A 12,131-nucleotide genomic window follows, 5' to 3' on the forward strand; every position below is an offset into this window, starting at 1 on the left:
TTATTTCTAATAGAATTTTGTTATAATTTCTTGGGATTGCTAGATAATGTACATCCCATTCTGATATCTGATACTGATTGAAATTATTTTTGTAACTGGTTTTTAGAAAATAATCTTTATCATATTTAAGTGTAGTTGACCCTGGACAACACAGGGTTTAGGGGCACCAACCCTTCCCCCTACCCCCAGACAAAATCCAATATAACTTTTTTTTTTGTCGTTTTTTGACTTTTTAGGGCCGCAACCGTGGCATGTGGAGGTACCCAGGCTAGGGGTCTAATCAGAGTTACAGCTGCCAGCCTATGCCACAGCTATAGCAATGCTAGATCTGAGCCATGTCTGCGACCTACACCACAGTTCATGGCAATGCCGGATCCTTAACCCACTAAGCAAGGCCAGAGATCGAACCCACAACCTCATGCTTCCTAATCAGATTCGTTTTCACTGTGCCGCAAATGGAACTCCCTATAACTTTATAGTTAGTCTGTATCCTCCATATCTGCAATTCTTCATCCTTGAGTTCAACCAACCTCAGATGTGTAGTACTGTAGCATGTATTTATTGAAAAAATTCACATATAATCGGGCCTTCATTTCAAACCCATGTTGTTCAGGATTTACTGTATTTTCCTTCTATTTCTATCTTAGATTTTTATTTGCAGTGGCTGCTGTGTTTTTATCAAATGCCTTTTAGCATCTATAGGTGTCTTCCTCTTTTAAGTGGTGATGTTAAGAAATTATGTTAATAGATGTCTTGATGTAATATCATCCTTGTATTCTTGGAATTAAAACTTACTTGATAAAGTACTATTCTTTTGAAATATTGTTGTGTTGTATTTCTTAATATTTTACTTAAAATTGATCATGATAACCATTTTCCAGCATATCAAATTATCATGTTGTACATCTAAAATTAATACAATGTTATATTCAGTTATATCTCAGTAAAAGTAGAAGGAAAAAATACTTTGGGAAAGCTTGAGAAATGCCATAGGTATTAATCATTTTGAAAAAAAAATACTTCTGTTTTCATTCCAATATCATTTTTATTTTTAAAAAGTCAAATTTTTAAAATTTAAATTTATTGTAATAGAACAAGCTCTTTAGTTTTAATGAGAGTATTTTATCAGATTTTTAAGGAAAAAGAAAAGCCACATATTTCTTTTGAAGCATAAATAGAGCCTCAAGAGATCGTATTTACTATCCTATTAGTAATATATATATATATGTATTTTTCCCAGTTTGTATTTTAAAAGTTTGAAGTAAAGATGTGTTAGATTATAACATTTTCTAATTTAATTATAATTACAATTTTTAGATGTTTGCTGAGAGACTGTCCAAACTCCATTAAAGTAATAGGAAAAATGCCCATTTTTCCTTATGGTAATTAACCCATACCTATAAATATATACTATTGTTGCTTTATAAAATCCAAGATATCCTCCAGAGGGCACTAGATACAATAGTGAATGTATTAGATGTGCAAATGTAAACGACATGTGTATTAAAGTCAAGGGACAGGAGGGAAGCATCCTGCCTACTATGGTGTTCTTACTGGAACTGTAGTCACTCAAGAGCATCCTGGTAAATGTGGCCTGCCTAGGATATAAGCCTAGATCAAGCAGTTAGTGCTGATATGCACTTGGAATCTTAAAAGTCTTTTTGAGTGTGAAAAAAAAGATAAGATTTGCAAAACTGGTTTATATTCATTTTAAAGATGCCTAGTTCTTTCTACTATATATAAGGTAGAAATAAAGTCATATTTATATATACCTTGTGTAACTATAGAATGGACACAATTCCTATGCAATGCCAAACTTAACTAAGTATATTTTGACTGCAAGTCCTCAGGAAAAAAAAGTATTGAAAAAGCAAAATATTTAAAATAATGTCATTGAAGATCAGTGTGCACAAATAATTTGTTTAGGACCTAATCTAGGCTTGAGAAACCCCCAATGGGAACTTGAATTCACTCAGGTTAATTCTAGGGTCAACTATAAACTTGAGGTTCTAATCCCACATATATCTAATAATCCAGCTTTTCATTATTTCTAACCTAGACTATTGATTACTCTACCTATATATCTTTGTCTCACTATAAAGGAAAATCTCTAAATATATTTATAGTCACTTTAAAATGATTCATGTTTATAGGAATTACAGTTTTGTCTCCAAACCAGGGAATCAACATTAGCAACTATTTAACAATTAATCCTTTTTGTGTCTGTTTTTGAATTGCATAACTTAGTTTGAGTTAAATATAATTACCTCTTCCCAATTCCTTCTTATATTACTATTGCTATCTCTTCTTCTGTCTATACTTACTACTAATCTGGAACACAAGGTTGAGATTAGTTGGGGACCTTTTTTAGTTTCTAAGTAAGATTTGAAGATCCAAATAATTATTCTAACTCCATTGGAAAATACTTTTCCACAGAGTGCAATCGTTTATCAGTAGATTACAGATAAAATGAAACTAGCCCAGATTGTTCCATGTCTCAGCAAAAAGGAACTACCAGGCAAGGCAAAATAAAATTCAAACAGACTTATTCTTTTAAACCACACAAATTCATTAAGTTCAATCATCTGCTAACTAGTCTTCCAACTTCCAATTCATGCCTTCTCTGATATATCTGCCAGATTACTGTTCTTAACATGTATATCTTACCATGTTAATTTTAACTGCGCTCCCTATCACCCCTACCCTTTCCACACATTCTCAAAAGACTAAATGTATCTTCATTTCCTATGAGGAGATGAAGGACAGGCTTATTACTCAATGTTTGAAGTTCTCTACAGTAAAACCTCAACCCATTTTTTCCCTCACTCACTAAAATATTATTGAGGACTATTATGTGTGGGTTTGTATTCTCTATTATTGATTTAATCTTTCTGCTTTTTCTTCGTTCTTTGGTAATTTTAAAAACCCTTCCTACCTCCTTAGTAATTACTTTTACAGGATAGTCTATTTTAACCTTAGTATTTCTATTTATTATTTCTGTAGTATTATTGTTTTCATCCCTTTTCCTCCTCCTAGCTCATCAGTCTTCATTCTAACCTAATTCCACTGTGTATGATCTTTTTTTCTTGCTTTACAGATTTCATTCTCTTGTTAATATGAGAGATTTATTGAAAATTCTCTTCTGTTTCCTGGAGGGATGTCTACTTTCAGAATATATTCCTTATCTGTTTATTGCAGGCTATCTTTCCTCTCTCCTTCTCTCCCTCCCTCCTTAAGTTTTCTTTTGCACTATAAATGTGGTGTATTTCTAGCAGTCATGCCATCTCTTTTCATTCTTCTTTGAAAGATCCTTCCCACTTCGAAAGGTCATAATCACAAATTTCCCTTGATGCTTTAATTTGAAGGTAGGTTATTTGAGGCTTATGTCCTATCTTATTACATTGTTTAATTATATGAAATGAGGGGTTGGAGCGATAATATAATGAATGACCATGTGTTTATCACTTGTTAAAAAAATATGATTTGTTCTTTTGCATTTTTGTTGTTCAAAGTTGGAGGTGTGGATGGTCAGAGAATACTTATCTGTGTCTGTAGGCAATCATGACAGTTGCATTTACTCTCTACTATTTACTGTCTACTCTTTTTTTAGTAAGTAATAATTCTGTACTAGATTTAACTTTACCTATACAGAAATCGTTTGGATTTCATAATCTCCTATTCAGGACGAATGTCAAACTTTTGATTCTAACAAGGATAGTCATTTCTGGGGATAAGCAAAACCTAAGAATTCTGATTAAGATGTTATTAGTACATAATTATTCATCCTACCAGGTGAAGATTTCTTTTCAAGGGTCTGTTCCCCTAGTGTTTCCTGTCTTTATTTCTTTATCTGGCAAATCTCTGTTTATTATTAGGGATAGCTCTGAATGACCATAGGTCACTATTATATTTCTCTTTCTGAAATGTATGCATGCGGGTGCACACACACATACACACTAAAAGAATATGGGAAAACAAACACCAAGATGGCAGATCCCCATGATAGTGGGAAGTGGCATCTATTGCAAAAGGAGCATTCTACAATTTCCTTTGTTATAACAATCCTCTCACTTTGCTTCCCTTCAAATTAGGAAGTACTGGTGAGAGTTTTCAGAGTTTATCCATTCATCTTATTCCTCCTGTACCAAGTATGGCAGTGGGATTTTTCACCAACTGTTAATTATTAGAAACTTCTTTCTCCTTATCTGGATAATATCTTTTTATTTTGTAGTTTGAGATTTTGTGTCATTCTTAGTCTAAGTGCTACTGGTATATATTTTTCTGATTGGGTTATTTTTGTTGTTTCAATTGTTGCTTTATTTTGCTTTTGCTGTTCTTCATTTTATTGTTTTTAAGAAGGGAGAGTTTGTGATTCAGATTTCCACTAACAGCTTCCCTGGCCACCATTTCTTCTCTCTAGAAATTTCTCTGCTCCATTTATATTACTCTCTTGGTTCTCTTCATAACCTCTTTTATGCCTTCCTCTAATCTCTACCTTCTGCCTTTCCTTGAAATATTGAAGTTTCTTAAAATTTTATTCTTGACTCTCTTTTATCCATCCCCAGTGCATCAACTACCCTCTGCCTGCTAAATGTATATCTCTTACTCAATCTTACTAGGCTTATATTTCTCTTTTTTTTTTTGTCTTTTTGGCAGAGGTTCCCAGGCTAGGGGTCGAATCAGAGCTGTAGCCGCCAGCGTACACCACAGCCACAGCAACGCCAGATCCGAGCTGTGTCTGCAACCCACACCACAGCTCACCACAACGCCGGATCCTGAACCCACTGAGCGAGGCCAGGGATGGAACCTGCAACCTCATGGTTCCTAGTCGGATTTGTTTCCACTGCGCCATTATGGGAACTCCTATTTCTCATCTTCTATTGGGCATATTCCCCTGGTTGTTTTGTACTCACTTCTTAACATCTCAGAAATAGAATTTAGTATCTTAGATATGAAACCTGATTCTTTTTCTGTATTTCTAGTCCCTACTTTTGGCATCACTCTCTATCTAACTGTCTAATATTCTTTTTAGGCCCCTCTTTCCATTTTAGCTCTCATATCCAATTGATCACCAAGACCTATCAGTTTTATCTCTCAAATATCCACTCAGGTTGCCAACCACATATTTACTCTCCCTACTTCTAGTCTTATCTCTTTTTCATTAATACTCTATGTTAATACTAGAGTGATTTTTTTCTAAAAGTAGTTGGACTACTTGCAAATGTGAATTTTCAGTCGTATACTATTTATTACAGGATAAGATACAGAATCTTAACTAGGGCATGTAAGGTGCTTCAGAATCTGGCCCCTGGTTACCTTAGGATGCTCATCTTCTCTTCCCATTTTCCATCTCCCCACATCATGTGTCCACAGTAAACATTTTAATATATAAAAATATTTGCATATAGTAAGTTACATTAACTCCTTTGATGTACATTTCTATAAGTTTTGACACATATATACAGTTACTTAATCACAATAGTAATCATGATACAGAACATTTTCATCACTATCAAAAATTACTTCATGTTGTCCATTCGTAGTCAACCTCTGTCCCTGTCTCTAGATCCAGCTTTGGGGATCTGGTGATCTCTAACCTGGGCTTTGTCCCTACAGTTTTTCCTTTTCGAGAGTGTCATTTTGAGTCTTTTTTCTTTCACTTAGCATAATATATTTAAAATTCATCCATATTGCTATATACATCACTAGTTCTGAACCATTTATATTTACTTTAAGCAAGATAGTCTCTATCTCTAACCTCTCATGTCTTCATGACTTTGAGCAATTTTTATTTCTTGGAATGCCTCATTAACCTGTTGAACCTCTACCCATTTTTTAAAACTTCATCCATCTCCAACCCTTTTGTCAACACAACATGACTATTCTAGGCATCATCTTTTTTATGTTGCTTTCTACATTGCATTGAAATCAGGAAATTATGGTCATGGGCTACATTCAAATCCCAAATTCCACAGTCCCTACCCCTCTGTTTTTGTACACTCTGAAACTAAGAATGATTTTACATTTTTTTCTTTTTAGAATAATTTTTTCTTAATTTTTATTTATGTTGAAGTACAGTTGATTTGAAGTGTTATGTTAGTTTCAGATGTACATCAGTGATTCAGTTATACTTATATACATATTCATTCTTTCTCAGATTCTTTTCCCAAATAGGTTATCACAGAATATTGAGTAGAGTTCCCTGTGCTATAGTAGTTGGTACTTGCTGGTTATCTGTTTTATATATAGTAGTGTGCATATGTCAACCCAAGCTCCTAATTTATCCCTCTCCCTCCCTTTCCCCTTTGGTAAGCATAACTTTGTTTTCTAAGTCTGTGAGTCTGTTTCTGTTTTGTAAATAAGTTCATTTGTATCTTTTTATTATATTTCACATATAAGTGCTATCAATGATATTTGTCTTTGTCTGACTTAACTTCATTTAGTATGACAATCTCTATCTAGGTTTATCCATATTGCTGTAAATAGCATTATTTCATTCTTTTTTATGGCTGAGTAATATTCCATTGTACATATGTACCACATCTTCTTTATCTATTCCTCTGCCAATGGACATTTAGGTTGCTTCCATGTTGCCTACTGTAAATAGTGCTGCAATGAACATAGGGACGCAAGTAACTTTTTGAGTTATAGTTCTGTTTGGATATATGCCCAGGAGTGGGATTACTGGATTATGTGGTTGTTCTTCTTTTAGTTTTTTTAAGGAACCACCATACTGTTCTCCATAATGGTTGTGTTAATTTACATTCCCTCCAAGAGTATAGATGCATTCTCTTTTCCTCACACCCTCTCCAGAATTTATTGTTTGTAAACTTTTTGATGATGGCCATTCTGACTGGTATTAAAGGATTCCTTATTGTAGTTTTAATTTGCATTTCTCTAGTAATTAGTCATGTTGAACATCTTCTCATGTGCTTTTTGATCATCCATATGTCTTCATTGGAGAAATGTCCATTTAGATTTCTGTCCATTTTTTTTATTGGATTGTTTGTTTTTTATATAGATCTGTATGAGCTGTTTGCATATTTTGGCGATTAATCCCTTTTGGTCACTTCATTTGGAAATATATTTCCCATTCTATAGGTTGTCTTTTCATTTTGTTTATGGTTTCCTTTGCTGTGCAAAAGCTTTTAAGTTTAACTTGGTTCCATTTGTTTTTTGAGTTTTTTTGTTTGTTTGTTTTCTTGCTTGCTTTTTAGGTCCACACTTACAGCATATGGAAGTTCCCAGGCTAGGGGTCAAATTGGAGCTGCAGCTGTTGGCCTATACCACAACCACAGCAATGCTGGATAGGAGCCATGTCTGACCAACGCCATAGCTCACAGCAATACCAGATCCTTAACCCACTGAGCCAAGCCAGGGATCAAACCCACATCCTCATGTTACTAGTAGAGTTTGTAACCCACTGAGCCACAATGGGAACTCCCTCCATTTGTTTATTTTTATTTTTATTTTCACTACTCTAGGAGATGGATCTAAAAAGATACTGCTGTGATTTATGCAAAGAGTATTCTGCCTAATAGGTGCCTGGGTTTATTTCAGGCTTTCCATTTTGTTCCTTTGAGCTATACTTCTGTTTCTGTGCCAGTACCATAGTGTTTTGATGATTGTAACTTTGTAGTATAGTCTGAAGTCAGGGAGCCTGATTCCTCTAGCTCCATTTTTTTCTTTCTTAGGATTTCTTTGTCTGTTTGAGCATATTTTGTGTTTCTCTACAAATTTTAAAATGCTTCATTCTAGTTCTGTAAAAATGCCATTGGGTAATTTGATAAGGATTGCAATGAATCTGTAGATTACCTTCACCCATTTATGATAAAAATTCTCCAGAATAGTGGGCATAGAGGGAACCTGCCTGAACATAATAAAGGCAATATATGACAAGCCCATAGCTAATATCATACCAGCAGTGAAAAGCTGAAAGCATTTCCTCTAAGATCAAGAACAAAATGAGGATGCCTACTCTTGCCACTTTTATTCAACATAGTTTTGGAAGTCTTAGCTATAGCATTCATGAAAGAAAAAAGAAATAAAAGGAATCCAAATTGGAAAAGAAGAAGTAAAACTGTCATTGTTTCCAAATGACATGATACTATACATAGGAAATCCTAAAAATGCTACCAGAAAACCACTTGAACTCATCAATAAATTTGGTAAAGTTGCAGGATACAAAATTAATGCACAGAAATCTCTTGTGTTTCTATACTCTAAGAACAAAAGATCAGAAAGAGAAATTAAGTAAACAATCCCATTTACCATTACATCAAAAAGAACAAAATACCTAGGAATAAGCCTACCTAAGGAGGCAAAAGAACTATACTCTGAAATAAGACATTGATGAAAGAGATCAAAGATGACGCAAACAGATGGAAAGATACACCATATTCTTGGAATGGAAGAATCAACATTGTCAAGTAGTTTACAATCTGCTACTTGTATGCCAAGCCAGCCAGAGGCTGAAGTGCAAAAAAACTAACTATGCCTTGAGGACTAATGTAAGAGTTGGTGAATAGAGATTACAGGTAAAGTCCTGAAAGAAGACAGTAAAGAATAAATTCATCTTGAAGGATGGAAAGGGGATGGCTTCTAGGAGGAAATGGTTTATATTTTAGGCATTATAAAGGCTTTTAAAACTAAGAGAAGATTGGAGGAAAATTCAGTTGAAAGGAAAAAGCAAGATCCATGTCAATGAGATGTGAAAGCAAACGGCATTTTTGGGGAGTTAGTATAGTGTAGTTGTAACTTAACGAATTTTTTCATGTTAAAGTACTTAAGTTTCTAAAAATAAAAGAAATTTTACTTTCCAATAAAACAATTGATTTACTTAAGTCCTTTGTATATCCTTATTTATAAACTTCAGTGTAACCTAAGCCCACAATTCCATGATTAGAATTTGGGAACAACTTTATTGCATATCCTAAAATATAAGTACTTAAATTGGCCCTTGGAAAAATTATGTAGCTTAGCATTAACTTTATACCCAACACCATTTGTTAAAAGAGTAATATTTCTTGCCCCCTAACCCTTGCTCTCACCCCACATGCCACATTATATTCCAAATTCAAGCCTGGGACATGCATGCACAGTGCTTTACTCTTAATAGAGTTGTGGGAATCATGCTATGTTCTAGAGATCAAACTTGTCTTGGGGTTTCAGCTAACTAATTTCTCTATCAGGTTTCACATGCTGTATATACCAATCACATTTTGCATAGACAGAGGAGAACATAAGAACATTGCCTCTTACTAAACTTTGTTTTAGTTTCCAGTTAAATGGGAGAAATTAAATTAGAATGAAGATTTAAACAACATTCTTATTTTTAAATAAAGTGATGTACATAAGTCTGCCACAATTAGCACCCAAAATTCAGTGTGACCTTTATGGCAGCTGGTGATACTCTAATATTTCTGAGTAGTACATAAAAGGTGAAAGGGCATATCTCCTTTCAATGTGCATATGTAACTGCAATAAGTATTAATAGGAATACATACTTGTGGATAATCCTGGAATGTATATCTATATTTATAATTAGGAATAGTTATGTGAATTTGATATAAATATCTGTCATCAATGATGTTTGATTATCAATTTCCCTTATACATTTTGCAAGATCTATAAGCAGTTGGTGAACTACTATTAGGTTTTGTAACAGGTAATGGAGTGTTTAGAATTTCTTTAAATTCTTTCATGTGTAACAATATTTGTTCAGAACCCATAAATTTAAATGTAAGGGTTTTTTTTGTTTGTTTGTTAGTTTTCTTGGCGAAATTATGGCAAATGACCAGATCAGGCATTGTAGAATTTCAAAATGTAATTTTGTGTGAGAAGTTCAATTCTTAACTGCCTGTTTTTGGTAACCCCAGAAGAAACCTCAAGAGCAGAGTGTGATTGTTTTATTGTATTCTGTTGTTCCCTGTACATATTTGCCTTATTTTCTGGTTTCCCTTAATTTCCCTTTGCTTAGCTTTTTGATTTTCCTCATTTCCTGCCATATGGTTCAGTCATATACAATGATTAGTGAGGAGAAGTGAAAAGAAACATAGAAGCATGTTTGTGTGGAGAATTTTAGGTGATTTTTACTTTCCCCTTTATATTTGTCTGCATTGTTTGAAGAATATAATTAGAAAATGAAAAAAAAATGATTGTTTGATTGCAAAAAAACTAGCATTAACAATCTAGGAAGTTTAATGACTTAATCAGTAGGATTCTTTGGTGTGTGGGGGGGTGTCATGCTTGCAGCATATGGAAGTTTCTGGGCCAGACCCAAGGCACAGCAGTGACAATGCTGAATCCTTAACCATTGGGCTACCAGGAAAGTAGAGAGAAGGATTTTTTTTTTTTTTTTGGTCTTTTTAGGGCTGCAATTGTGGCATATGGAGTTTCCCAGGAATAGAGGTCAAATCTGAGCTATAGCCAGCCTACACCACAGCCACAGCAATGTGGGATCCAAGCCATGTCTGCGACCTACATCACAGCTCATGGCAACGCTGGATCCTTAACCCACTGAACAAGGCCAGGGATCCAGCCTGCATCCTCATGGATGCTAGTCAGATTGATTTCAGCTGCACCATGATGAGAACTCCTAGAGAAGGATTCTTAATTAATGTACAGGCTTGAGAAACAAAGCCTAGTTTCCTATGATTAGATTAATTTCAAATGAATTCATTTGATTTGTTTAGGATGTTCTTCCTAAGAGATGTTTATGAAATAATTGACTGAATTTTAGGAGGTGTTTTTATTTTATATGTCAAACAAATGATAACTCCTTTTTTTTTTTTCTTTTTATGGTTACACGTGTGGCATATGGAAGTTCCCAGGCAAGGGGTCTAATGAGAGCTGCAGCTGCAGGCCTAGGTCACAGCCAAAGCAACACTGGATCTGAGCTGCATCTGTCACCTACGCTGTAGCTTGCAGCAACCCCAGATTCTTAACCCACTGAGTGAGGCCAGGGATTGAACCCACATCCTACGGATACTATGTCGGGTTCTTAACCTGCTGAACCACTGTGAGAACTCTGATATCTCCTTTCTTTGCTATATTGTGACTGTGAAGATTTTCTTCTTTATGTGGAACACAGTCATATTCCTAAGTCTTTAATCTTCAGTAGATATTTGTTGAAGTATTTAATATATGATACACTTAAAAAATCAGTTTAAGAAATGCTCCAACAGAAAAGTTGGCAAAGTAAATGAAGTACATTTTTATGTAAATATAAATGCAGTCCATAATTTACAAAGAAGCATAAATAACCAATAATCATGAAAGATATTTTACCTCATAGGAATCAAACAATGCAAGTGGAAACAACTAATCTATCATTTTTCCACCAAAGATTAAAAAACTTGCTTATCCTCAGGATTGGTGAGGGAAGAAAAGAACATGCACGCTTTCATTCTCTGTTGATAAGAATGAAAATTATTTCAGTTCATTCTGGTAAGCACTTTGGAAATAAATATCAAATATAAAATATATGGAGCCTTTGACCCCAGGATTCTATCTCTAAGAATTTATCTTAAGAAAATAATCAAGTGTGGTAAGATGTCTATGTAAGGATTTTGTGGCAGCACTGATTATAACACAGAAAAATTAAACTCTAAATAGCCATCAATAGAAATTTATTGAATAAATGATGGCTCCTTTATATAATAGAATTCCTCGCATCCATTAAAATGATATTTATTTATTATTTTGCCTTTTTAGGGCCACACCCACAGCATATGGAGGTTCCCAGGCTAGGGGTCTAATCAGAGCTGTAGCCACTGGCCTACGCCACAGCCACAGCAATGCCAGATCCAAGTCTGTGACCTACACCACAGCTCATGGCAATGCCAGATCCTTAACCCACTGAACAAGGCCAGAGTTCTAACCCACATCCTCACAGATACCAGTCAGATTCATTTCTACTGAGCCACGATGGGAACTCCTGTATTTACTGATCTCTAAAAATGTTAATGATATATTGTTGAGTGGAAGAGCAAGATATAATACAGCATGTGTGGTATGATTCTTACATATCAAGAGTGGCAAACTTTTGCTAAAAATAGCCAGGTAGTAAATATTTTAAGTTTTGTGGATCATACAGTCTGTCATGCTATTCAGGTCTCCTGTCAGAAGTA

This window comes from Phacochoerus africanus, chromosome 3, assembly GCF_016906955.1.
Source record: "Phacochoerus africanus isolate WHEZ1 chromosome 3, ROS_Pafr_v1, whole genome shotgun sequence".
Lineage (NCBI taxonomy): Eukaryota > Metazoa > Chordata > Mammalia > Artiodactyla > Suidae > Phacochoerus > Phacochoerus africanus.